General features: G+C 42.9%; 1 long non-coding RNA gene across 5 annotated transcripts in view; it reads right to left on the bottom strand.

The window, feature by feature from the left end:
- Nucleotides 1-2,335: 2,335 nt before the first annotated feature.
- Nucleotides 2,336-26,915, bottom strand: part of LOC142830562 (uncharacterized) — a 73,840-nt gene continuing 49,260 nt past the window's right edge. Inside the window, exons 2-5 of one of the 5 annotated variants that reach the window (XR_012905915.1) lie at nt 17,098-17,213; nt 13,574-13,656; nt 10,526-10,605; nt 2,336-6,897 (exon numbers count right to left, since the gene is read on the bottom strand). This is a non-coding gene — a long non-coding RNA (uncharacterized LOC142830562). The remainder of the gene's footprint in view (nt 6,898-10,525; nt 10,606-13,573; nt 13,657-17,097; nt 17,214-26,915) is intronic. The other 4 variants (XR_012905914.1, XR_012905917.1, XR_012905916.1 and 1 more) reach the window with 4 other exon arrangements.

Raw genomic sequence — 26,915 nt, 5'->3', positions numbered from 1 at the left:
GAAGGTGTTTGTATGGATTTGTTCCCGAGTAGCTGTAGGGAGGCTTTTAAGGAGACAGTGTCGTTTCTTTTGGTATTCCGAGGTGGGATCAGAGGAGAGAAATTTGTAAAATGTTGTGTTGGAGAGTTGTCTGGTTGCTTCCTGGTGATAGTCGGCCTTATTCATAATGACCACAGCATCCCCTGTGTCAGCTGGTTTGATTATAATGTCCAGGTTGTTTTTGAGACTCTGGATGGCATGGTGTTCAGCGCAGCTGAGATTGTGTGTCACTTGTTGTCGTTTGTGAATAATGTCAGTCTGTGCGTTGTTGCCGAAGCTTTGTATTGTGTTGAGCCTCCAACTGCACTCCAAACCTATTGGCACCAGCCTGGAGCCCCCTTCTGCAGTCTAAACTCCTCATCCCCAACCCCATCTCAGACCCCCCAGTCAGAGCCCTCATCCTATTACCACTGTAATCTATGGAAATGTATAATTGGGCTGGAGTTTATTTGGATTTTAAAATGGAGTCTGTGGGTCAGCCTTGTTGGTATACAATCCTGTCAGCCTAACCAAAGGAGGGGGGGTTTCTCTGTCTAAAGATTCCCGCCACTTACAGGGTTGCACACATCACCAAATGCTTTGCACCCATCACCAAATGCTTTGCACTCCATCCCAAAAGAGCTGCACGTCCCAAAAAGCTCTGTACACTGCCCAAATGGTGTTGCACTCAGCCCTACTAACATCTTCCCCCCTTTTTGTCTATAAATACCCTAGCTGTGATTCACGGCGGGTTCGGTCTTTTAGGTTTAGCTTGTGTCATTGTGTAGGTATGCTAGTGGTATGTTTTCCTGTTTGTCATTAAATGTATGGAAGAGTGATTGAATAGTGTGACCATGTGGGTGTAGGTAGTGGTTGTCCTGCCAGTGGGATTAGTTTCCTGTGGAGAAATCCCGTGTAACCGATAGCCCAGCTCAGGGTTGGCTACTGAGGGTTACCTTAACACCCTATTGTATTAACACTTGGAGAGCGGAAGGTCCTTCACTAAGGAGTCCAGATATCTCCTGGCAGGCCGGAGGATAAGATCCAGAGTATCATCGCAGGATTGCCTCACTGTTCCTCTGCAGAGGCTTCCTATTAGCCAGAGCATAGAGGTCGTGAGCTCCGAAACCTGTGTTCAATCATGTGGATGTAATATATACCTTGTATATTGGGGATATTCTTTCATCTTTTCTTCTGGGATAGGGTGGGCAAACTGATATTTCACGTGTTGATCTTTCAAGATTCTTTACAATATATGGTTTGGCCCCATATCTTGTCTCCAACTCGTTTGTTTTAAAACCCATAACCGGTGATAGATACCGCCTCAGACAATCCCTTCTTCTGGGACTTGGGACAATTAACATCTCCTAGTATCAGGGCGTGCCTAATTAGATCTCTTAATTAATCATTACTGCATCCCAGGCTAACAATCTCTTCCCATAAGCGGCGAGGAGTCCTGTGGCACCTTATAGACTAACTGAAGTGTAGGAGCATAAGCTTTCATGGGCAAAGACCCACTTGACATGCATCTGAGGAAGTGGGTCTTTGCCCACGAAAGCTTATGCTCCTACACTTCAGTTAGTCTATAAGGTGCCACAGGACTCCTCGCCGCTTTTGCAGATTCAGAGTAACACGGCTACCCCTCTGATACTTGAATCTCTTCCCATGTCCAACCCCCTTCCTCAATCCAATCTCCCTACTGAATCCTGAACCTCTCTTTTTGGGTCTCCCCTCCCACTTCCCCCATCTAGGGGCCCCACAAAATCTAACAGCCCCAGATGAGTTAATCTGGCCCTGCTCTCCAGGGGTGGGAGATTATTCCTGTTTCCCTATCAATGGAATGTTTGCTCTTTCTCACTCAGCAAGAATGCAAAGAATGGTATCAGATGTGTAATAAATGATTCACGTGTTCACCTTCCTACACCAGCCACTAAATGTTACTCCAGCCCTCCTTTCCCTTACGCCTGTAACAAGTGTTCTGGTTTTACAGTTTGAAATTCTAGTTACTCTCTGTAGAGGTGAAAGCTCTCTTTCATATTACCAAATGCCTGAGCTGTTCTGCATTGCTTTGCATATATACTGTCTCCAAAGTTTTGGGATGGCAGCAGCCACTTGTAACATAACTCTTTATTATATCACAGTGGCTATTAGCCATAGCTAAGTTCAGGGGCCTGATTACTCTGAGTACTTACCTGTATCTTGATCATTTCAGTTATACATAAGTTATATAAAAGCCATTTTAATATGTCATTCCCCAGTCATTTATTCAGTTTCCATAGACACAGAAATATTAACACACTAAACGGAAATTATAGTTCCTCTTCATGTTAAACATGTGCTCATGTTTTCTACCGATTTTTCTTTAAACTGAGACACTTTTAAAAAACCTAATAAAAGGCAGCTAAAATCAGGAAAAGGGTCACTTTTAGGACTACATGTGCATGCCAAGTCGTATGTGTTGATTAGTAAGAAATTAGTTGCTGGGACACTGCATGCAAACAACTTGTAAGCAAAACAAGCTCTCTCACTCAGTTCATAAATATAAATTACAATAGGATTGGTCAAAACATTCCATTGACACTATTTTCCCCACAGATAATTGAGTCTTTCAACATTTTGGGGCAAAACCATAACTTTTTCCCCCAGGTGGTCAGTTTTAACAAAAAAAATCAAATTCATCTGCAGAAAAAAAGTGTTTAGTCAATTTGGAACTTTTACCACTCAACGCCTCATGGAAGATAGAGTTTAGGTTCATCATGTCCCCATTCTTCTGTATGGGTTGGGTTTCCCAGACAGATTCCCTCTATGTCACGAGTCATTAGTGTTGCACTGTAAGTAAGGGTGGAATGTGACCATTGTCAGAGTAATGTCTTTTTGAAGGGATCATTACTCCAATTCCCTTTTGCCGTACATACCCTGCAGTACCAAAAATTGAGGCCCTTCCACTCCATTGGGGTCCTTTGCTAAGATGTCCATGCTTTTTGTCACTTCCAGCCTGGATTTCATGGAAGCAGAGGAGCTCTGAAAGGGGCTGTAAAAAAATTCACAATGGTGCACCAAGACCCACCTTACAGCAGAAGGTAAAGTTCATACTATATCTGCAATTTAATCTGAGTGGACTCTACAAGGTAGACTATTGTAATCTGAAGAAGTGGGTTGCACCCACAAAAGCTAATGATATCATCTACATTGAATCAGAGAACACTAGAACTGGAAGGGGCCTCGAGAGGTCATCAAGTACAGTCCCCGGCCCTCATGACAGGACCCAGTACAGTCTTCTAGACGATCCTTGAGAGATGTCTATCTAATCTGCTCTTAAACATCTCCAGAGATGGAGATTCCACAACCTCCCTAGGCAACTTATTCCAGTGTTTAACCACCCTGACAGTTAAAAATTATCACATAAAGGATCTTCCTAACTAAAAATTGTTATTTTCTTCAAACAGTTTCACTACAAAATTTTCAAGTAACACTACTGCTGTATAATTTATGCCACCATAACTTTAGTTCTGTTGTGAGTGGAAACTTTACTCAAAACTACTGTTTGCCTCTCCATAAACATTTACCACATGGATGCCAATCCCACTATCAAACCAAAATGACCAAAGAAAGCATGTGTGACTGTTATTGCTGCTGACAAGTGAATATACTCCATCCCTTGATAGTCAAACGACCAAATTCTGAGCTCTGCTCCATCAGTGCACAAAGTAACTCCTCCACTGAAATTGAGTTACTTGGCCTTATGCTAGTAAAGTGACTGAGATCAGATGACAACTCTCCCCTTAGACCAATTCTGTACATAGATGTTCTTGAAACATGCTAATGGAGTAATATTATTTTAATGGTTTTACTTCATCTTGACCCAGTGGAAGCAAATAGGGGATTTGGCCCATTGATGGGCTACATGATCTGCTTTTACCTTTCAGTTAATGTAAGACAGGGTCCCATGAGGCTCCCTCTCAATTTAATATGAAGATCGGCACAAGGCTGGCCTTGGGTGGGGTTGTTGAAATATCTTGAAGGCCACCCCCAGATTAGGGATTACCACTGCAGTTACAGTCAGAGCAGCTGGGAATAAGTATGGAAAGGAAGTGACAAATCCTGCCTTGTTTAGAAGTCTGTTTGACCAAGGTATGGCACTACATAGGGACAATTCACCTCTAACTTTATAAATGTTTACAGAAATGTGGGTAATATATTTATGAGGGAAATTTTCCCTCTCCCTTTTCCTCTCTCTATCTTGAAGTGCTTGACAGGCCCATTTCATCTTGTAGGTTCTTTCCTCTACCCTAAGCGTCTGTTATACCTCCTGAATACTTGTAACAGGCTTGAAAGAGTGGCCAAGAATCAGCTGGAGATTAGGAGTGAAATTTTTGTAAAGCCTTCTACAAAACACACAGCAACACATAGCAAATGGGGACACAGAGTGTGACAATACAGGAGGGCTAGAGACTGCATGACAACACTAAGGAACAATTGCGGATTTCATTCCTTATCTAGGCTACAAAGAACTTAAAACTTGTTTTTGTCATTTTTAAATTTAAGATATAGTTGAAAAACCAGGAGTTAATAATCACTGTCGTCAGGGGCAGATGACCATTTTGCAGGGCCCAGGGCAGCACAATTTCACAGGGCCCCCCTTTGCCACAGCGCATGCGCAGTGGCGCCACGGCACATGCGCGGGGCTTCTTGATGCATGGGGCCCAGGGCGGCCGCCCCACTCACTCTGCCTTATATCCACCCCAACTGTCGTGACCATTACATGCATAATAGCTGACATTTTTATCCTTGAAATACATGCTCTTTGCCTTTATCTACCATTAACCCATGGTTTTCAAGCCTCAACATGTAAATAAGCCTGTGGGAGACCAGCAGAGTTTTTGATTCCAAGCATTACCAGAAAGAATAATTCTTTCCTTTGCATCATTCTAGGTATGTGAAGTATTTAGACCATGACAGATTTGGAGAACTGAAGTATATTTTAAATTTCTGGAAGCTTAGAGTATTATATACTGTATATCTTGGCAGGGCTCTTATGAGAACAGAGCCTGGCTTGCTACCAGTGTGAAAAACCTCACAAATTTTTAAACAACTCTTTAATTCACTGTTTTTCATCCTCAGTATTGCACTTGGTTACTGCTGACAATACTTTGCTGTTTATAAAAGTGAAAAATGGAAAATAGCTTGTTGGTCTATGAGGTATGAATTGCACTTTGTATGTGAGATCCTAGGTTCAAATTTCTGACAAGCTTCTCAAAAGGCTGGGGAGGGAACATTTCTTTTCACATTATAGTCAGCATAAATGGACCAAGAATAAATTGAGGCTGGAAATTAGAATTTTCTAACTATCAGAAGACTGAGGTTCTAGAACAAGCTTTAACTGAGAATAGTAGGCAAACAATGTCAATATTTTTCACATGCAGCATGATAAATCGATGAATGGGATCAGATGACATGGTTGCTTGTGATTTGAGAGAATTGACTTAGGGATCCAGAAGGTCTATATTCCTGTAGCTTGACTAAAATAACTCACAATGTCAATTTTAAAAACTGGCTGAATCTTAGCAGAGAATGGTTCTGGAGACTTAAATATCTTCAGAAGCATCCCCATATAATTTGTCCTCTTCTCCCACAACTTAAATCCTAGGCAATGACCTTCTTCCTCAGAGGAGGAACATTCCTTCCAGTAGAAATAAAGTCTAGATGGTGTCCAACGTGACTCAGTGTGAGAAGCCTGATTGCCTCTCTGTGGTCTGGCTTTTAAGATGTCATCCTATGACAGACTTTCCATGCACCTGTCCCCTGCTGCCCCTGGATGGAGTGAGATTTGTGTTAATCTATCCTACTCCAGAAGGATGGCAGAATTCTACAGTAGTCGAGGCTTCAGATTGATTTTGAAGTGTAGCCCCTACTCCATAAAAATGCATTACAATAGTCCACCCGTGCCCACAAAAGCTCTATACCATACTTTTTTTTAAAAAAAAAGTTTATCCTGTACAGACTAACTCGGCTACCTCTCTGAAGCTTATGATTCTATGATCTGCTTTCCACAAACTCTGACATGCTTTAGTCAAAAGTTTTATTCTCATTGTGCACCAGCCTTGCATTGGCAGCCTAAGAATACTTTGAATTAGTCTCTCAACTTATAGTAATAGCAGCAGCCTTGCCTAAAAAGACATGGATATTCAGCAAAATATGGCAGATCAAAGATTGTAGCTATCTTCTAATCCTCTTCTGTCTCCTTAAATTGTTCATTCAGTTGATAGAACATGTAACAGGTGTTTCTATACTCCAGCATGGAACGATAAAGCTGTAGTGACCAGAAAATATTACCCACACCTCTAACCAAATCTGGCACAAGCCACACATGTGTACTGTCCATGGCAGCAGACCCATAGCAATGTTTACAGCCTCTGCAACTAAAATGGTAGCATCCACAAGCATGTAATAAAACAACAAGTTCATCTGCAGCAATCTTCATTTGATTATCTGTTCAGTGAGTTCTTTTACATGATGCTTTATTAGAGAACCTAGCAAAATACTCTACTTCAGTACAGATGCCAAAAGGAAAAGTTAAATCAGCTCTTCCTATTTAATTTACATATGAACTTGTGGTATTTTATTTGGGCGTCTTGTACATTTTGCTGATGCAAAATCAGACACTACCTGAAAAACACAGATTTCAAAATGCTATCAACATGAAGGCTTTCACACATAAATGTGAACAAAATGTTCTGAGTCAAGATGAGAATAACCATAAACTTTAGAGAAGACTCACAGTGTTGCACAAGTGGATGGAACGCGAACGAGCCTTTAATATTTCATTGCCTCTGGCTTTTTTCCTCCCCTTCTAATTGTTGCCAACAGCTGGATCTAAATCTTAAAAACACATAGTTACAGTTGCCAGTATTAACTACAATGATATAAAATGTTTAAAGATTCAAAGACTCTTTCACCCCAATGTTTCTAAATAAACTTTAAACATGAAGTTTGATTTAATTTTATCATTTAACACAAACACAGGCACTATGTAACTGTCTCATTATAGAAGGATACTTGGCATAGAGATTTGTAGAAGACAAGCGGCTCAAGATTGCAAATACAAAGATGGCTGGATATTCTGAGCCTCATTTTGCTCATGGGAAAATTGAGGTACAGATAAAGACCAGATTTTCCAAAGAGCTCAGAAATAGAAACTAAGTCACCTGACTCCAGTTCCAACTGTATTCACCTTCATTATGAGAATCAAATACATTTCTCATTTTATACTTACGATTATCCCAGTATCCTTATTTGCCCTGAAGATTTCAAAGCCAAATCAAAGAATGAATGTGATAAGCAAAGAATTCATCTATATATGTATATTTTAGAGTGTTTGTGCATCTGTCTGTCCATGAGTCCATCCATCTGTGAGTCCATTTGTTCAAGAACGCCTCCTAAATGGTATAAGCTATGACCACCAAATTTGGTTATGCAGCCTCCTCTTATCCTAACTTAAAGCAAGATCAGGGTTTGGTTGTGCCAGGACAATGGGATGTACCTGGAATGTGATTGTTTTCCATAATATGGAAAGGAAGGGATAGTTGTGCTCCTCAATAACCAGTGAGCACAGAGGACAATTATACTGCAGAGTAACCACAGGGAGGTGGCCACACCAGAAAGAGAGTGGCCAACTGGGGCTGGGGCTCTCCATATTGCCAGCCACCAACCTGACTAACTGGCCCCTCTGTCCCAAATCCTTCCATGTCCCAGAGGAGATGTAGGCCAGGGTGAGACAGCGGAGCACCCTCGTCCCCTGAGGAGATGTTGGCTGGGGCCCCATTCCCCCAGAGCACTGCCAGGGCCAGCCAATGTAGCCCTGCCCCACCCAACCCCGAAGGAGGCATGGTCTCTCTCACACACAGCCCCCTGTCCTGAGCCTCCTCCCCCCCCATCTCCTAACCCTGCCCCCTGACCTGAGTTTCCCTACACATCCCAGGCTTCTGCACTCACTCCTGCACTCACTGCCTGCTCTGAGTCTCCCACCTCTGCCCCCAAGCCCTCCCCCACTCCACCCAACACCCTACACTGAGCCCCCCCAAAAGGACCTGAGCAACACTGGATAAGTCCTCTAGTACAGGAGTGGGGAACCTTTTTGGGGGTTGAGGGCCACTGACCCACAGAAAAATCAGACAGGCAAGAAGCACCATTGGCTGGAATGCCAGCACAGGCTCCCCAGTGCTGGTGGGGGGTGGGGGGGGGAGTCCTGAAACACAGAGGCTAGATCCAGGAAAGCCCGATACCACATATAGCCCTGGGGCTAAGGTTCCCCACCCCTGCTCTAGTATATACAGTAAATGTAACACAGGGGTTCTCAAAACGTCACCGCACCACGATCACCTTTTTTTTTTTTTTTTTTTTTAAAACACCACACCACACCACACATTACATGACCTCAGGAAAAGGGCCCAAAGCCCAATATCTACCATCCTCAGTAGGGTAAGCAAAGCTGAAGCTTGAGAGCTTCATCCCAGAGCCAGGGGACTGTAACCCAGGGCTGAAGACCCTCATGCTTTCCTGTTAAGATGGAAAAAAATGAACATGTTGCAAGGTTCAGGCCTGCTAAATGGAGAGAGGGGAGGGGAGGCAAAGGAGGCAGTTGCCCTGGGGCCTGGTGATTCAGAAGGCCTTTAAATTTCACCGGGGGGGTGCCCCACCCAATCCCTTTCACCTGAGGGTCTTCCCTTCCTGGCAGCACAGAGCCAGGCCCCCACTCAGACACCTTGCCCAAGGGGCTGGCAATTCTATCTGTCCCCCTGCCAAGCTCATACAGGTCTTCCACTAGATCTTTTCATTCCTCTACAGTATTGATTTTTTAAAAAAAATCATACGGCAACAGCAGTTTGCTTGACTTCTATAATAAATGAATTACTCTGCACAGCAGTAATCAGACAATGCAATAAGCCTTTGCATTCCGTCAGTGTCGTTTTAAAAAACGGTCTTGATATAGTTCAGGTTAGCAAAACATAATTATATTCCCAAATGCTGTCCCTAGCCACAGATCAATTGAATTGATTGTACAGTCTAACATTTCTCTAATTATATAAATATTATCTTCAGATATTTATCTAATTCATGTCTATTCCTTAAAAGAAAATTAGCTTAAGTTTGGAAATGGTAAATGCCTTTTATGCCAATAATTTGGTAAATGCCAATTTATGCCTGTTTTCAAACAAACATTCAAATCATGCAGTTTTAATAATTAACAAATTACTTTAGTTACATGGAGCAGCACAGCAGTTTAGCAGGCTTTGGATAAGAAGCAGGAATATAGGAGACAATGTCTCCCTCATGAGCAGGTATACATAAAGATAGCATGGCCTACAGCCTCCAACAGTACATCTACACAGCAAAGAATAACCCATAAAAGGATGCATAGCAGCTGACTCTGGCTCAACATGGGACTGTTTCCAAACTTCAAAGCTTAATCTCTAGGGCTATGTCTACACTGCAGGCTTCTTGCACAAGAACTGTTTTGCGCAAGAATTCTTGCGCAAAAGGGCTTGCACGAGAGTGCGTCCACACTGCCATGTGCTTTTGTGCAAGAGATGTGCTTTTCTGCAAGAGTGTCCATGGCAGTGTGAACACTCTCTTGCGCAAGAAAGCTCTGATGGCCATTTTAGCCATAGGGGTTTCTTGCGCAAGAAACCCGTTTCCTGTCCACACTGCCTTCTTGTGCAAGAAGACTTATTCCTCATTGGGAGAGGAATAACTCTTGCACAAGAAGCCCTCTGTTTCAACATCTTACTGTAAATTTACTTGTGCAAAAATGCACATGCAGCTTAGACACTTTGCAAGTTTTGCACAAAAACAGCTGTTCTTGAGCAGAAAGCCTGCAGAGTAGACGTAGCCAAGGACTTTGTAAGGTGGGAAGATCCCAGAGCTTAGGCTCCAGCCTGAGCTCTGAGAGCCAGTCAGCTGATTTTTCTTTACTATCAGCTTTGCTATGCCCCTAGGTGGTGGGACAGCTCTGTGCTCCCAGAAGGGGTGAGGCCTCCGGTGTAAGGGGTGGGGCTGGGGCAGCCAGCCTTCAGTGCCACCTCGAGTACACTGCGCTGCACCCCTTCCTCTCAGCCAGCCCTTAGTGCTACCCAGTGTGGTGCTCCAGTGATTAAAGGGCCTGGAGCTCCAGTGGCTTCCAGGAGTTTTGGGCCCTTTTGAATTGTCAGGTTCCATAGCAACTGTCCTCTTCCCACTACCCCCATCAGCAGGCCTGTTTAGTGTGTACACATACCCTGTGTTAGAAAGATTTAAGGTCACCCTCTTCAGCAACTCTTGGCGGCCTTGTTATCTGGGGGAGGAGACATGCCTCCTCTGACTACCTCATCAGGAAGGTGGTAGCCAGGCCCAGCTGAGGCCTTTTTGTATCAGCAGGATCCCATTGAGCCAATTCTTGGAGTTCAACACCAGGCTTCATAATTTGGTCATTAGCTAGGCCGACTGTGGGTAGCTGGTCCTTCACTCTTACCTCTGCCTCCTGGGTTTTTCCATCTCTATTGAGAGGACTCCGTTCAGCATCCTTGTCTCTAGAAATTCGGAGGGGTATTTCTAGAGAGAGAAAGTACAAATTTATTCTGCACTTCCACTCTTTCCATCGCCACCTATTTTCATTCTTATCTTTACATTTCATTCTCACTTCCATCTTGGGTTTTTTTTTCTTAGTACATATTAGGGAGACAGTTACTCAAGATCCAGAAATACATGTGACAGCATTGTGCAATATGTTCTCATACTGCCATGGTTCTATTTTCTAAAGCCCTTACTTCTGGTTACTCAGAAACAAACATGTGTGAGCTCTTCAATTTGTAATCTGCTCCAGGGCATTTTGGACAGAGGGGAGTCTGAGTAAATCGTTACCCAAGACATTTTAAGTTTTAACTTAAAACTGTGTTTGTGTTGTGGAACACCAGAAGCAGATGAGGTTAGCATTGGTCTCAGAACTCACCAGCAGTGGCAACCCAACCTCTATCAACAGCCTACACATTCTCTCCTTGGTGGCGCCAAGATTTGGTTCGCCCCTGTATTGTTTGACTAAAGCCTTGATAAGAGACAAAACAAGAAACAGAAATATGATGGATTCCACTTATTAGCAGCCAAAGAATTGCTATTATCTGACAGTTTCCAGTAAGTGAAATGCAGATTTGTAGGACTACAATGGGGCAAAGCACACCCTGGAGAGCCCAAGCAGAGATGCTGTATAGGTCCACAGGCCCCCCATCTCTCTGTGGAAATCCCAGGCAGCAGCACCCCATCCCCACTGTCACCCCTCCCAATCTACAGAACTGGGGTCCACCCACGTTGAGGGAGGCTGCAGGTGTCCTAACCCTTTACCTCATTTGCAGGCAGTAGTTCTCCAGCCACGGTCAAGTTTTCCCTGGCTGCAGCCCCCCAAAGCTTTCTGCATCTGGGACCTTTCTTCCCAAAAAGTCGTTACTAACAGAATGCTTGTTTCCAAATTCCTTTACATTAAACTCAGTGGGACTGGATAGGTTCCTGGCAAAAAGTTGCTGTCAAGCCAGTCATTAAGAATGGGCTCACTAATAAACAGCATCCACTATACTGACAATCAGTTAAGAATAGGTAAGAATGGTATTGTTCAGGGCTGGTGACAGACTTTGCCAGGCCCTGGGCAATGTGGGGAGGAGGGCTCAGCTCTGGGCTTCCCGGAAGGCCACCCAGACCATGACACGCCAGGGCTCTGGCGGCAATTTAAAGGGCCCAGGGCGATAGACACTACTGCTGTCATGGTAGTGGCAGCAGCAGCCCAAAGCCCTGGACCCTTTTAAATTCAGGACAACATTTGGGCAAACACATTCTAAACGCATTCCGAGACAATGTAAAACAGAATTTGCTGGAAAACTATGCTTTCACAAATTAAATCTAAATAAGAACACATTATTTTATTAAAATGTACTATTTGTAGCACTGAGAGGCCTCAGCCAAGACTGGGCCCCATCGTTCACTGTACATTATAAACAATAAGAAATTATCGCTGCTCTCAAGTACAGTGGGAAAATAACCTTTTGGAATCAGGGCCAAGTATATTACAATTACCTCAAAATTAGATTAGTCTTTAATGAAAGACTGTGAAATGCTCTCATGGATCAGTATTTCTCCAAGTTTGAGACCAGGGACCAGTGCTCTGTCTATGTCAGGGAGATCTCAGCGACTGGCGCTGGTCCACGGACAAATTGTTGAAAAAAAACTGTTGCAGATGACTGCCTATAAAGGCTTTATAAACACAGTTGTCAGTGTTGGAGAAACATGAGCAGCCCTTGTTAGTTAAAAATAAGTAAATATAGCAGCTATCAGAGCCCAACTGTTTAAAATTATATATAAGCTCCAGGCAGAGAAGGATGGCCTTCAACATTTTATGCATCTCTTAAGCTTTTTGCCCTCTAGTTATATATATATTGTGAATTGTGAAGATCTGCAACTGAAAAGTGGGATACAGATCACACTCTGCAGCACACAATGAAGACTTTATAGTTTCAGACCTCCATATGGTTCCACCTTCTAATTTTAGTACAGGTTATTTTTAAAAAATTCTGTCAAGTTTGCAGAAAAGTTCAGTGATGAACAGTGAAAATAAAACCTCCCAACACAGAATATTCTTCTGCCCAGAATGACTAACACTCAATATAAACTAGTGACAGGCATCTGTGGCCCCCGGCTATACATGGTTTGTCAGGATAAGCTGCCGGCAGGTCACTAGACACTGGCATCTTCAGAGCCCAAATTAACCTTTATATTTAATCTGTTCTAGCCATCTGAATTTCAGAAAACCTCTTCTGGGGCCAGATCAGGTCTTTCTACCCCCAGGAACTAAAATAGGGTGACTTCTCCACATTATTTCAATCCCATAAATTATTTCCTGAAGTATAAGAAAAACTCATACCTCATGCATAAAGTGCAAGTATGATGCCAACATATTAGAACAGGATACTAAAACTTGTCCTTCAGGAAGGGCAGTAGAGAGGACAGAATAGTTCCGTGGTTTGAGCATTGGCCTGCTAAAACCAGGGTTAAGAGTTCAATCCTTGAGGGGGGCCCCATTTAGGGATTTGAGGCAAATCTGTCAGGGATGGTACTCCCTCCTGCTGTCAGGGCAGGGGACTGGACTCAATGACCTCTCAAGGTCCCTTCCAGTTCTACAAGATGGTATATCTCCATATATTATATAATACTAATTGTGCTAAGGAACAAAGATGTTTTCTAGAATAGGCAAAGAATAAGTATTTACATAATTTAGATGTATTCAAATTAACAGAGGCTAATGAAATTCATCCTAGAGTATTTAAGGAACTAGCTGAAGCAATATTGGAACCATTAATCTCTCAGCGCTCATGGAAAACTGGTAAGGTCCCAGACAAGCAGGGGCAATGGGTGAAGAGCACCGAGGGTCACATGTCCCCCAAATGCCATAGGTGAAGGGGGCAAGCGGCCAGCAATCAGTGGGGCCAGAGCCTCTGGGTGGCCCAGGGATGAGTAAATGGGCCCTCCTCTCCACACTCACAGTGGAAGGAGGTTGTTCCAGTGTGCAGAAGAGTCATGTGGGCAGGTGGCCAAGCCTCCAGTGTCCCTGCTCAGCAGTCACCCCTGCAAACAAATGGAAAAAAGGAAAAGATAACACCTTTCCTTAAAAAGGGAAACACAGAATCCAGGGATATTGACCAGTCAGCCTAACTTCAATACTTGTAAAAATACCGGAACAAATTTTTAAAGAGTCATTTTGTAAGCACCTAGAAGACAACTGGGTAAATAGCATGATTTTTCAAGAACAAAACAAGCCAAACCAACCTAATTTGCTTCTTTGACAGGATTGATGACCTAGTGCATAGACGAAAACTGCAGAACTGATATCTTAACTTTAGGGAAATATGCTAATAAGTGTCAAAAACCTTACTAGTTTGGTAATGAGAATGTAATTTCATCTAGACCACAAGGGAGGTGCAAAACTGATTGAAAGACTGTACTCAAAGTATTTAGGATTGGTCTGTGGTCAAGCTTGAGGTCATATCAGTAATACAGCTCCAGGATTTGTTTAGGTGGATGCATAGCATGTACTGTAACTTGCTTGAAATACATTTTCTTTAAAGGCCATAATTTATAAAACAAACCTACTTCTAAAATTTAAGTTCAGAGTGAGGAGTTGGGTAGATTTATACCTTTTCAAACCTCCAAACAGACTTGGTTTGTTTGAGTTTCAAATTAAGTTTTGGAAGAGGGTCATATTCTACCTAATTCAAGTCAACCATCCTTATCTCAATGGAGAAAGAACACAGGTCTGAATCAAGTAGTGAAATATACTTAAAATGACATTAACTGTCCAGGCAGCATTTTGGAGATGTATTTGAACACTAGCTAAACAGCTGGCTTATTAATACAAGTAATTTAATCTTCTTCCTAATTAGTTCCCAGACTGATGTGAGAAATAATCATACATAAAGTAAATTAGAAAGTATAAGTCAGTCAGGTAAATAATTTAAAATGTCAATTAAAAGTGTCAAGCAGATGAAGATTGTTATATACATGCCTTTCACAACTATAGAAACACATTTTAACTCTTTGCAAAATCATCTTGGAGATAGCACTCTTCTGCTGTAGTAAACACTTCACAAGATTAAGTTAATCTTACCACCATTTTGTGGAAGAGGAAACTAAAGCAGAGTCAGAGTGGATTGCCTGAGGCCAGCCAATAGCAAGAGATCTAGATCCAGAACACAGGTTTCCTGAACCCCAGTCTAGTATCCTAACCACTGGATCACATGGATTTCTAAATTGTATCTTACTACATTAGATGAAAACAGATTTTCCAATTGCGTTACTACAACTGGGCAACTCAAGTCCACAGTTAGGCATCTAAATGAGCAGTCTGATGTGCAGATTGGAGTCATTAGCATGCAGCAGTTTTGAAAATCAAATAAACAATAGTAATACGTTAGCACCTAGGTGTCCTAATCATAGAACAAGAACCACATTATGCCAGGCACTGTATAAACACAGAATAAAAAGAGGGTCCTTGCATCAAACATTCCTTTAGGTGCCAAACTATAAGCAAAGAGTGTGTAACAAACTGATTAAGTAGAAAGGAAGAATATAAATTGGTTAATAAGAAAGATGGGCTGGTGGTTAGGGCACTAGTATAGGACTAACAGATTCCAACTCCTCTACTTTCCAAATTCCAAAACCTTATAGAAAAAAAGATATTTGTTGCAATTACCTCCTCTGTAGTAATTTATTCATTACCAGTTTATTTTCACAGACACTTCAGCTGGGAACAAGTCACTTATGGTCAAATGTCTAGAATCTTGCCAAAATTACTGTGATACTGTTTTTGCCTTTTTCTCTAAAATACTTTGTGAATGTATGCAAAAAATCATAAAATACTAGAACTGGAAGGCACCTTGAGAGGTCAAGTCCAGTCCCATGTCCTCACAGCAGAACCAAGCACCGTGTAGATCATCCCTGATAGATGTCTGTCCAACCTGCTCTTAAATATCTCCAGTGATGGAGATTCTACAACCTCCTTAGGCAATTTATTCCAGAGTTTAACCATCCTGACAGGCAGAAAGTTCTCTCTAACGTCTACCTAAACCTCCCTTGCTGCAATTTAAGCCCATTGCTTCTTGTCCTATCCTCAGAGGCCAAGAACAACAATTTTTCTCCCTCCCTCTTCTAACATCCTTTTAGATACTTGAAAACTGCCATCATGTCCCCTCTGTCTTCTCTTTTCTAAACTAAACAAGCCCAATTCTTTCAGTCTTCCCTCATAGGCCATGTTTTCTAGGCCTTTAATCATTTTTGTTGCTCTTCTCTGGACCTTCTCCAGTATTTCCACATCCTTTTTGAAACGTGGTGCCTAGAACTGGATGCACGTCTTGCTAACACTCCTGTTAATGCATCCCAGGATCATGTTTGCTTTTTTTGCAACAGTGTCACATTGTTGACTTGTTTAGCTTGTGGTCCACTATGACCCATAGATCCTTTTTGCAGTACTCCTTCCTAGACAGTCACTTCCCATTCTGCGTGAAATTGATTGGTCCTTCCTAAGGGATGTATTTTGCATTTGTCCTTATTAAACTTCATCCTATTTACTGCAGATTATTTCTCTAGTTTGTCCAGATCATTTTGAATTATGACCCTGTACCCTTTATATGCATAAGTGTATTCTGTTTAGTGTAAGCTAGCTTCCATCACAATTATAGCTACTTATATTCCAACAGTCTTCTTTCCTAGCTTTTCACGTTAGAATTTTCTAGAGACAGTTTTCACTGTAAAATGTAATTTTGATTGTGTGTGTGTGTGTTTTAATACACGTTATCACATTTTTTTCTTTGTCAAAAGAAAGCAAGAATAGGGAAGTTTTGAATGCATACCTTTTTATTTGGTTGGTGAAAGCCAAAGACATTCACTGAGGACAGGACAAGCAGTAATGAGTTTAAATTTCAATAAAAGAGATTTAGGTTAGACATAAGGAAAAACACCTCACTACCCCTTATAATTGGTAGTGTCACAAACTATCTACAGAGGTTATGGAATCTACATCTTTGGAGATTTTTTAAGAACGCCTATCAGGGATTGTCCAGATAATACTTAGCCCTGCCTCAGTACAGCAGGCTAGAGCAGATGACTATGAAAATCCCTTCCAATTCCACATTTACATGATTCTACGAGTATTTACTATTTAAAACTGAAAGTGTTGTGTGTGTTGAACACTTTATTACCAATTGCTTAGTTCACAAGATGTAATGCACTGTGTGTGTGTGTGTGTGTGTGTGTGTGTGTGTGTGTGTGTGTGTGTGTGTGTGTGTGTCAAGAATAAATCTAGTATCTTTGCACCAGATGTTGGGGATTTATTCATTCACAAATGTTCCTGCTTCACATTTTCCCCTTACGATATGGCAAAAAGGAAGACAGGACAGACAAAAGGGATGGGCAAAATTTAAAAATGGAAATTTTCATTTTCAGTTTCAAAAATGAAACATTTGGGTTTTTATGGAGGGGAAAAAAAGTTTCAAAATTTCCAACATGTCCTACCATTCGTCCCACTGATATAGTTCCATTAATGGCTGCAACAAAGAGCGCCAGGATAGACCAGCTGATGTTGGAAGAGAAGAAGGACCTCCCAGAAAACGAGACAGATTACAGATGGTCTGTAAAAGATTAATCAAAGATAGACAACAGTATACAACAACCTCCTAAGAAGTTTGTATTTTTACAAGTCAGTGTTTGTTCACATGTACAATATAACCTTTGAAACATTTCTGTTCCAATTAACCTAAGGCATCTTCGGATGTTTCCAAGTATGAATCCACTGGAGAACTCCTGGAAGACAAATATCACAGCTTCTTTTAGTATCCTAAACAGACAACTTTGTCCTCTGAAACATAGTCCAAGACGGACAGAAAAAAAGTTAGCATTTGTCATTGAAAGCGAAGCAGCACTTGAAACCAATTTTTAGAGTTTAGCTTTAGTTCAGATAAGTAGAAATTCTGAAATATAAACACTTAGAAAGGAGTGATTAATTGTCAACAAAATGTATCTCAGAAACTTTACTGTCTGCTCATAGGATTAACACACAAATAAATAGATCTCAATTTTCAAGTATTCAGCATTTTTGCACAATTTTTAAAATAACTCTTTAGGTTGACCATAGCCAATTATCCAAGAGTATTTGATATTTAGTATTAGCCACCTAAGCCGTTAACTGTGATTGCTCAGCTAAGTTCATGGTGTTGGCTCTTTTCTGTGTTTGGATGTGCGTAAGTAATGCCTGGATATATTTACAGGTGCAAAACTCAACTTCAGTTTTTGCAGATATTTCAAAATGTTCTGCAAAATGATACAATACAATGGGCATTTCCATCCCTGTATCAGCCTTTCTATTGGCTGAGACCTCATCTATACTTATTGGAAAATCAGTGCTACTGGTCATGTAAGACCCACTAATTTGACCACTGATCATGCTCCTGTCATCCCTGGTACTCCATTAGTTCAAGAAGAGAGACATTATGGTAACTCAGTCTAAGGCAGTGGTTCCCAACCTTTTTGATACTGGAGACCAGCAAACCAATTCACAAACCTGTGGTGACTGCCAACATTTGCATATTCATTATACAAACATGAATATGCAAATAAAACATTGCTGGTCCGCCAAAAGCCCCAGTACTAGCCCTAACCCCTAAAGCCCTCCATCACTGCCTAGCACCAGCTCTATGTGCTAAGCTCCGTGAGGCCCTGCCGCCACGAAGCCGACAGTTCTTCCCCGGCTGAGAGGAGAGCCCACCACTGCCAGGCGCTGGTTGGCTGAGAGGCAGAGCAGGACATGCCTCTTCCAACAGCCATGGCAGGAGTGGAGGTGCAGGGCCATGCTCCCTATCCCGGGACCATAGAGCTGCTGCAGCTCAGCAGCCAGCAGTTTGCTGACTGGCAGCTAGGAACCTCTAATCTAAGGTACATCAACTCCAGCTATGCTATCTGGCATTGCACACCTTAGTTCAACATTGCCCCCTAGTGTAGACCTGGCCTGATTTAGTGTCCTCAGATCCCATTGTATACAACTGAAAGATAAATGAGCCTCACCAACAATTTAAATTAAAATAGGCAGAATGAGAACCAACAAAAAGTTGAGAAAAACATGTTGCTCCCTCAGCCTTACACTCAGTCTGCTAGTTAAGCAGGCTACTTCTGAGCATGAATTTGGTAATGGGGGGGGGGGGGGGGGGGGGAAAATCACACCATATTGTTACTTGGAATATCATGGGCATTCTCATTCATCTTTGAATACTGAAAAGGCTAGTCCTGTTTGTGAGGCAGCATAGGTCAGTGATGAACATGAAGTGAATCAGAGGACTTAAGTTCTATTTTGCTACAGACTTACTGTGGCATTGAGAAGGTCATTTAAATGTCCTAAGCCAATTGTCTAATGAGGCCTTTACTCTGCCTCCATCTTATTGCTGTATACAAATGGTAGGTCTCTAAATATTAACAACTTGGTCTGAGGGTGAAATCAGGTAGCTAGATATTTAAATCATTTGTGCTTACAATTTTGGCACAGAATTGAGAGACTTCACTTTCTATTCTTCTATACTGATCCTCATTTTCCATAGAAGGAAGCTCAATATGCACTTCTTTAAAATGTACAGATCCTCAGTTGAATAAGCAGTGTTATTAAAAATAGCATACATTACATGACGATTTTAAGAAAAGTTCTTTGGGTGCTCCTCTCCATTTGATAATAGCCTCTCAAGGGAAGGTCAGTTGGAATATTTATCTGGAATATTTTTCAAAATGAAGTTTTCCTAGATGTTCTCACCAGAGTGTCACAATTCTTAGACAGAGAACAATACTGTTAGTGTTATTAGCTGGGTGTGTCACTCAGCTTACATCCATCCTCACTACAAGTCTACATGGCACCAAATTTCAGAAAAAAGTGCTCTTTCGATACATTCCTTCTTCCTTGTAGAATAAGGTTTACAGGGATGGTGACAGAGCAGGTCCGCTTTTTTGAAAATTTTTCGGAAAAAGCGGGTACATTCCTTGGATGTAGCATTGCTTTTCTGGGATACCTCTGGAGTATTTAGGAGTACTTGAGAGAACTCTGGGGGGGGGGGGTATATCAACACAACTGAAATTTGGAGAAAACCAAATTTTTGTTGTAAGTTTTAAAGTATTTTATTATTTTTGTACTTTTTACACCCAACAATTTTATCGCCCACCCGACTACAATTAAGTTGTTTAAACAAATGTGTTGCAATGGTAGAAAAAAATTGTGTGGGTCTGAAGATGTAGGTATTGGGGTTACTTTTTTTTTTTTTTGAAAGAGGGGTACTTTAAAAAAAAAGGTTGAGAAACACTGGTCTAAATGTAGCCTTAGGCTTCATGGGTTTGCATGAGTGCAACTCTGTCTTAACAGCAGTGTTTTAATTAACCCATAAAAACAACGAATAGTCCCATGGCACCTAAATATGGTATTTTTTTTTTCAATCTCATCTGATGAAGTGGGTTTTGCCCACAAAAGCTCATGATACTAACAAATATTTACAGTATCTAAGATTCCACAGAACTATTCTTTTTAATTAACCCATAACAGTTCTCCCACTGAATGATGGCTCATGAAATTCAGGATTGACAAACATGAGGTAATGAAGGGAATAATCTGAACTATGCATGTACATTGCTAAGTTCCAAGCGAATTGTGACCACTCGGGACAAACACCTGTGTGTCAGTATGGACCACTCAGTGAAAATCTGTACTGAGTGTGCAACAGCTGGGGGGGGGGAGGGGGTAGGGAGGGAGAGAAAACAATTCTGAACCTGTCAGAACATCGTTCAAAAAAGCAATTGTGTACCCTCCTGTGATGGGGCGGACCAAGCACCAAGGCTTTCTGCTGGAGTCCTTGTGGTCCTGCCACACCCTGCCTAGAGAGACTATAGGGAAGTCCTCTAAGCAGGCTAGAATGGCAGCAGATGACGCACCCAATAAGGGCCTATAAAAGAGCTTCAAAGCAGAGCAGTAGTTAGTTGCAGTGTAGAGCTCAAGGATGTAGATTGGGTGATGGGCTAGCTGAGAGAGCAGCTGCACTGCATATGGCTTCCTGTGGATAGGTGGATTATGCTGGAACTTGGAGACAAAGCCCTGAGATGAGGGCAAAGATGTTGTCACCAGGAAGAGAAGCCCTGGGGGCACTATTCTCATTCAGAGTAGAGAGCAGACTTGGGACACTACAGAGGGTATTGAGACGGGGACCTATTAAAGATGTACCCCTTGCAGGTGATTCGTGACTTGGCTGAAGATGCTTTTAAACAAGAGTGCCGGCTTGCACACTTGGCCGAAGGGGGCATTTACGAGAGGCAAATACCACCCCATTAAACCTCCCCTAGACTACTGTAGTCATTTCTGAGTAGCCCCTTTGAAAAATGATAAAGCTGAAAAATGATAAAGCTGAAATAGAAGGGGATGAGATACTATAATTTAAAGACTACAGGAGTGAAATTACTGCCATCTGAGGAAACACTGACGAGGAGTCCTGTGGCACCTTATAGACTAACTGAAGTGTAGGAGCATAAGCTTTCGTGGGCAAAGACCCACTTCGTCAGATGCATGTAGTGGAAATTTCCAGAGGCAGGAATAAATATGCAGGCCAGGATCAGGCTGGAGATGACCAGGTGGATCCAATCAAGGAGGATGAGGCCCACTTCTAGCAGCTGATCTGGAGGTGTGAATTCCAAGAGAGCAGAAGCTGCTTTTGTAGTTAGCAAGCCATTCATAGTCTTTGTTTAATCCAGAGTTGATTGTGTCAAACTTAAAGATGAACTGTAGCTCAGCAGTTTCTCTTTGAAGTCTGGTCCTGAAGTTTTTTTGCTGCAGGATGGCTACTGTTAGATCTGCAATTGTGTGTCCAGGAAGATTGAAGTGTTCCCCTACAGGTTTTTGTATGTTGCCATTCCTAATATCAGATTTGTGTCCATTGATTCTTTTATGTAGGGACTGTCCTGTTTGGCCAATGTATATAGCAGTGGGGCATTGTTGGCCCGTGATGGCATATATTACGTTGGTGGATGTGCAGGAGAATGTACCAGTGACAGTATGGCTGATCTGGTTAGGTCCTGTAATGGTGTTGCTGGTGTTTATATGTGGGCAGAGTTGGCACCGAGGTTTGTTGCAAGGATTGGTTCCTGAGTTCGAGTTATTATGGTGCGGTGTTCCTGAGTTCCTGATGGGGCGTCCGGGATTTCCAGGTTTGTGGATCTTGGGTAATAGATAGAACAACCCTGGTCGGGGCTCTAAAGGTGTGTCGATTTGTTCCTGTGTTTGTTTAGGGAGTGTCCTGAGCAGATGGTGCAGTTTCTTAGTGTATTCCTTAGTGGGATCTGAGGAAAGTGGCCTGTAGAATTTGGTATTGGAGAGTTGTCTGGCAGCCTCCTTTAGGTAGTCAGGTGCTGTTGTCATCATGAACTGCAGGCCTGATTTCCTCAGATCCCACTAAGGAATACACTAAGAAACTGCACCATCTGCTCAGGACACTCCCTAAACAAAACACAGGAACAAATCGACACACCTTTAGAGCCCCGACCAGGGTTGTTCTATTACCCAAGATCCACAAACCTGGAAATCCCGGACGCCCCATCATCTCGGGCATTGGCACTCTCACTGAAGGACTGTCTGGCTATGTGGACTCTCTACTCAGACCCTACGCCACCAGCACTCCCAGTTACCTTCGTGACACTACGGATTTCCTGAGAAAACTACAATACAGAGGTGATCTTCCAGAAAACACCATCCTAGCCACCATGGATGTAGAGGCTCTCTACACAAACATCCCACATGCAGATGGGGTACAAGCTGTCAAGAACAGTATTCCTGATGATGCCACAGCACAACTGGTGGCTGAACTCTGAATTTATCCTCACATACAACTATTTCAGATTTGGTGACAACATATACCTCCAGACCAGTGGCACTGCTATGGGCACCCGCATGGCCCCACAATACGCCAACATTTTTATGGCTGACCTGGAACAACGCTTCCTCAGCTCTCGTCCACTTACACCCCTTCTCTACCTACGCTACATTGATGACATCTTCATCATCTGGACCCATGGGAAGGAGACTCTGGAAGAATTTCACCATGATTTCAACAGCTTCCACCCCACCATCAACCTCAGCATGGACCAATCTACACGGGAGGTCCATTTCCTGGACACCACGATACAAATAAGTGACGGTCATATCAATACCACCCTATACCGAAAACCTACCGACCGCTATACTTACCTGCATGCCTCCAGTTTCCATCCCGGACACACCACACGACCCATTGTTTATAGCCAAGCACTGAGGTACAACCGCATATGCTCCAACCCCTCAGACAGAGACCTACACCTACAAGATCTTCAACAAGCATTCTGTAAACTGCGATACCCACACGAGGAAGTGAGGAGACAGATTGACAGAGCCAGACGTGTACCCAGAAGCCTCCTGCTACGGGACAAGCCCAAGAAAGAAACCAACAGAACACCACTGGCTATCACCTACAGTCCCCAGCTAAAACCTCTCCAACGCATCATTAGTGATCTACAACCCATCCTGGACAATGATCCCTCGCTTTCACAGGCCTTGGGAGGTAGGCCGATCCTTGCCCACAGACAACCCGCCAACCTGAAGCATATTCTCACCAGCAACTACACCGCTCCATAATAACTCGAACTCAGGAACCAATCCTTGCAACAAACCTCGGTGCCAACTCTGCCCACATATAAACACCAGCAACACCATCACAGGACCTAACCAGATCAGCCATACTGTCACTGGTACATTCTCCTGCACATCCACCAACGTAATATATGCCATCACGGGCCAACAATGCCCCACTGCTATATACATCGGCCAAACAGGACAGTCCCTACGTAAAAGAATCAATGGACACAAATCTGATATTAGGAATGGCAACATACAAAAACCTGTAGGGGATCACTTCAATCTTCCTGGACACACAATTGCAGATCTAAAAGTAGCCATCCTGCAGCAAAAAAACTTCAGGACCAGACTTCAAAGAGAAACTGCTGAGCTACAGTTCATCTTTAAGTTTGACACAATCAACTCTGGATTAAACAAAGACTGTGAATGGCTTGCTAACTACAAAAGCAGCTTCTGCTCTCTTGGAATTCACACCTCCAGATCAGCTGCTAGAAGTGGGCCTCATCCTCTTGATTGGATCCACCTGGTCATCTCCAGCCTGATCCTGGCCTGCATATTTATTCCTGCCTCTGGAAATTTCCACTACATGCATCTGACAAAGTGGGTCTTTGCCCACAAAAGCTTATGCTCCTACACGTCAGTTAGTCTATAAGGTGCCACAGGACTCCTCGTCGCTTTTGCAGATTCAGACTAACACGGCTACCCCTCTGATACTTGAGGAAACACTGAAAAAGATTAGCTTATGGAGGAGACTAATTGACACGGATATATTATAAAGGCATTTAATACAATGAATGGTATCAAAAGTTCTCATATGAAAACAAGAGGATTTCCAACATAATTGAAAGGCAAAATTTATTACCACGGGGGGAGGGAGGGATTTTTTTTTATTCAAAAGTATAATTAACCTGGGAAGTTCATTGTTCCTGCCACCTACGGGGCATAATCATGCAATAAAGTACCAGATATTAAAAAGAACGTAGGGGCAGATTTTCAAGAGTACTCAGAATTCAGCATGCTGAGCTGTTTTGAAAATGTAGCCATGATTATGTGAACTGAGTACTCTTGAAGATCTGGCCCTAATTAAATAGGGGCTAGGAGAAAGACCTTTTCTGTGGTGGAAGATGTTCTATGGATTGTCCAGTATGAGGTTAACATGCTTTAGTCTGAAGCATTTGATACTGCTATTGAGAGAGGATACTTGATTAAATGGACCACAGTATGGTCCAGAATATGAATTTTCTAGACAATATTTGTTTGGTTTATTCTAGATAATTTGGTCATGTTATTGCACCAGAATCGAAGGGAGTGTTAGCCCAGAATGTGAGCAAGCTAATCAGTTCTATTCCATGTATACAGACAATTAATTAATACAATGGAACTGCACATAGTTAAGAGTTTATTTGGACATGACGGACTTTGAGACAAAATCAAATATTAGTTGTAGGCTTGCAGTTTCTGCTCATCAGAATGGGAGAAAGGGGAAAAGTTAACAAATTGAGACAGAGTAAATGGATGGTGACTTTAGATTTGGGTGCCTTGGATACAGAAGCTTATTACAGCTAAGATTGTTAGGAATGTTTTATTGATAAGTAGTTCATTGATGTTAAGAGAAGTGATAACCCAGTAGGGGTCACTATGAGCTCTGTTTTTTAAAAGCTAGTTATAAAAACATAGGACTCTACCAAATTCACAGCCATGAAAAATGTATCTTGGACCATAAATCTGGTCTCTGTGAAGTCTGATCATGCACACTTGCTGGGTGTGGGCACGCACGCTTACACCCTATAGCAGTGGTCCCCAACGTGGTGCCTACGGGCACCATGGCGCCCGCTGAGCCATTTCTGTGTGCCCAACGAGTGATTGGGGCCAGCCCCGCCCACAGGCACACGGCGCATAGTCAATGCCAGCTCCGGGCACGCAGTACATGGGTGGCCCCCCCCCCAGGTGAGCAGTGCAAGGGCTGTGCCAGCCCCGGGCTTGCAACATATGGGTGGTGCCGACCTGGGCGCATAGGGGTGGTGCTGGTCCCAGGCGCACAACATATGGGCGTCCCCTTGCCCCAGGCGCACGGAACACGGGCTGTTCCGGCCTCGGGCACACAGTGTATGGGCGGCCCCACCCCGGGTGTGCAGCACAGTTGCGGCGTCAGCCCTGAGAGTGTAGCACATGGGTGGCGCCAGCTCTGGACACGCAGCGTATGGGTGGTCCCTCGCACAGGCGCATGTGTGGCCCCGCCCCCGGGTGCCCAGCCTGAGTGGCCCCGCCCCGGGCACCCAGCATTCAGATTTTCTCAGGGAAGGCCAGCATTTCTCAACCTGCGGGACCTGAGCCCAAAGAGGGCTGTGGGTAGTGGTCACAATGTTATCGTAGGAGGATCATGGCATTGCTCCTCTTAGCCCTGAAGGTAGCGCAGAAATAAGTGGCTGGAAAGCAACAGCTACAAGCCAGGCACCCATCACTGAAGGTAGCATAGACATAAAAGTGGAAATACCATGCCATGCGATCCTGACCTATGCACTGCTGCTGGCAGTGGCATTGCCTTCAGAGTTGGGCTCCCAGCCAACTGCCCAAATGCTTTTTAACTCATTTCAGACTTTAGGAAATCTGGGATGTCCTAAACCTATTGCTTACCTCTGTGTGTACTTAAATCCAACAGTTTTGATACAAAGTGTGCTCTTAACTAATCCTTAATCTGCCAGAAGTGTTGTTTCCCCCATTGACTTATTCCCGATACCACTTTAAGTGAAACAGTTATGTTACCACTGCTTTGGGTTTGAGACCCAGGGTACAGCATGTTTTCCTGAGAGCAACAACTCTTGTTTTTAGACTCTGCTTTTATACTATGGATTTATGCATATATGTAGTCCTGGCTTATTTTAGTCAGTGTTATTAACTCTGCTCACACGAGTAAGGTTTGTAGTATCAGGTCTCAAGTTACTAAAATTAATGAAATATTTATTATAGTTTTTAATGAATAAATATTTACTGAGAAGTTTAGACGTTAAGAATATAGTGCAAACAACCTTCCTAAAATGTTATCTAGTGCTGGTCATTTCTAGTTCTGCTGTCAATATTTTGCCTTTAAAAATGAGTCATTTAGAAACTAGTTCAACATGGAGAAGAGAAATAGGACAGCCTGTTGCTGTGGAGAAGCCCTGGGCCTTATAAAATGTTGGGGCTCCCCTTCAAAGAGCTTTTGCAAAGGGAAACTGGAGACTTGGGCCTCAACTCTCAAAGACAGTGATGCATGAGGTCAGTCTGAGTGTCTTTAGGGATGATGGAAAGCTTTTCTACAGTAAGAGAGCTCAGTCTTTTTCCCAATAAAGCCAGCATTTGGAGCAGGATTGAGCCCAAAGCTTCAATTAACTCCAAAGCTGAATGATCATCCATCAGACCTCCTTCAGGAGGCCTAATGCCGGCCTAGTGAAAGTCCTACACCTGGACAGAGGAAGAGTCTGTAAACTCTCCATTCTAGAGGCGGAGAGAGTTAAAAGTTAGAGGGATTCCTAATGTCCTTACACATTGGCACTTGGGACAGAAACATCTCCTCACAGAGGCAGAGTGTGATGACACCACTATATTCTGGGGATTTCCTGCCACAATAGTGTTCTGAGCCATGATAATGGTCTTTCACTCTAAGTAGGCTACTCTT

This window comes from Pelodiscus sinensis, chromosome 9, assembly GCF_049634645.1.
Source record: "Pelodiscus sinensis isolate JC-2024 chromosome 9, ASM4963464v1, whole genome shotgun sequence".
Lineage (NCBI taxonomy): Eukaryota > Metazoa > Chordata > Testudines > Trionychidae > Pelodiscus > Pelodiscus sinensis.
Note: the sequence above shows the minus strand (reverse complement) of the source record. Positions and strands in the feature narration are given on the sequence as shown.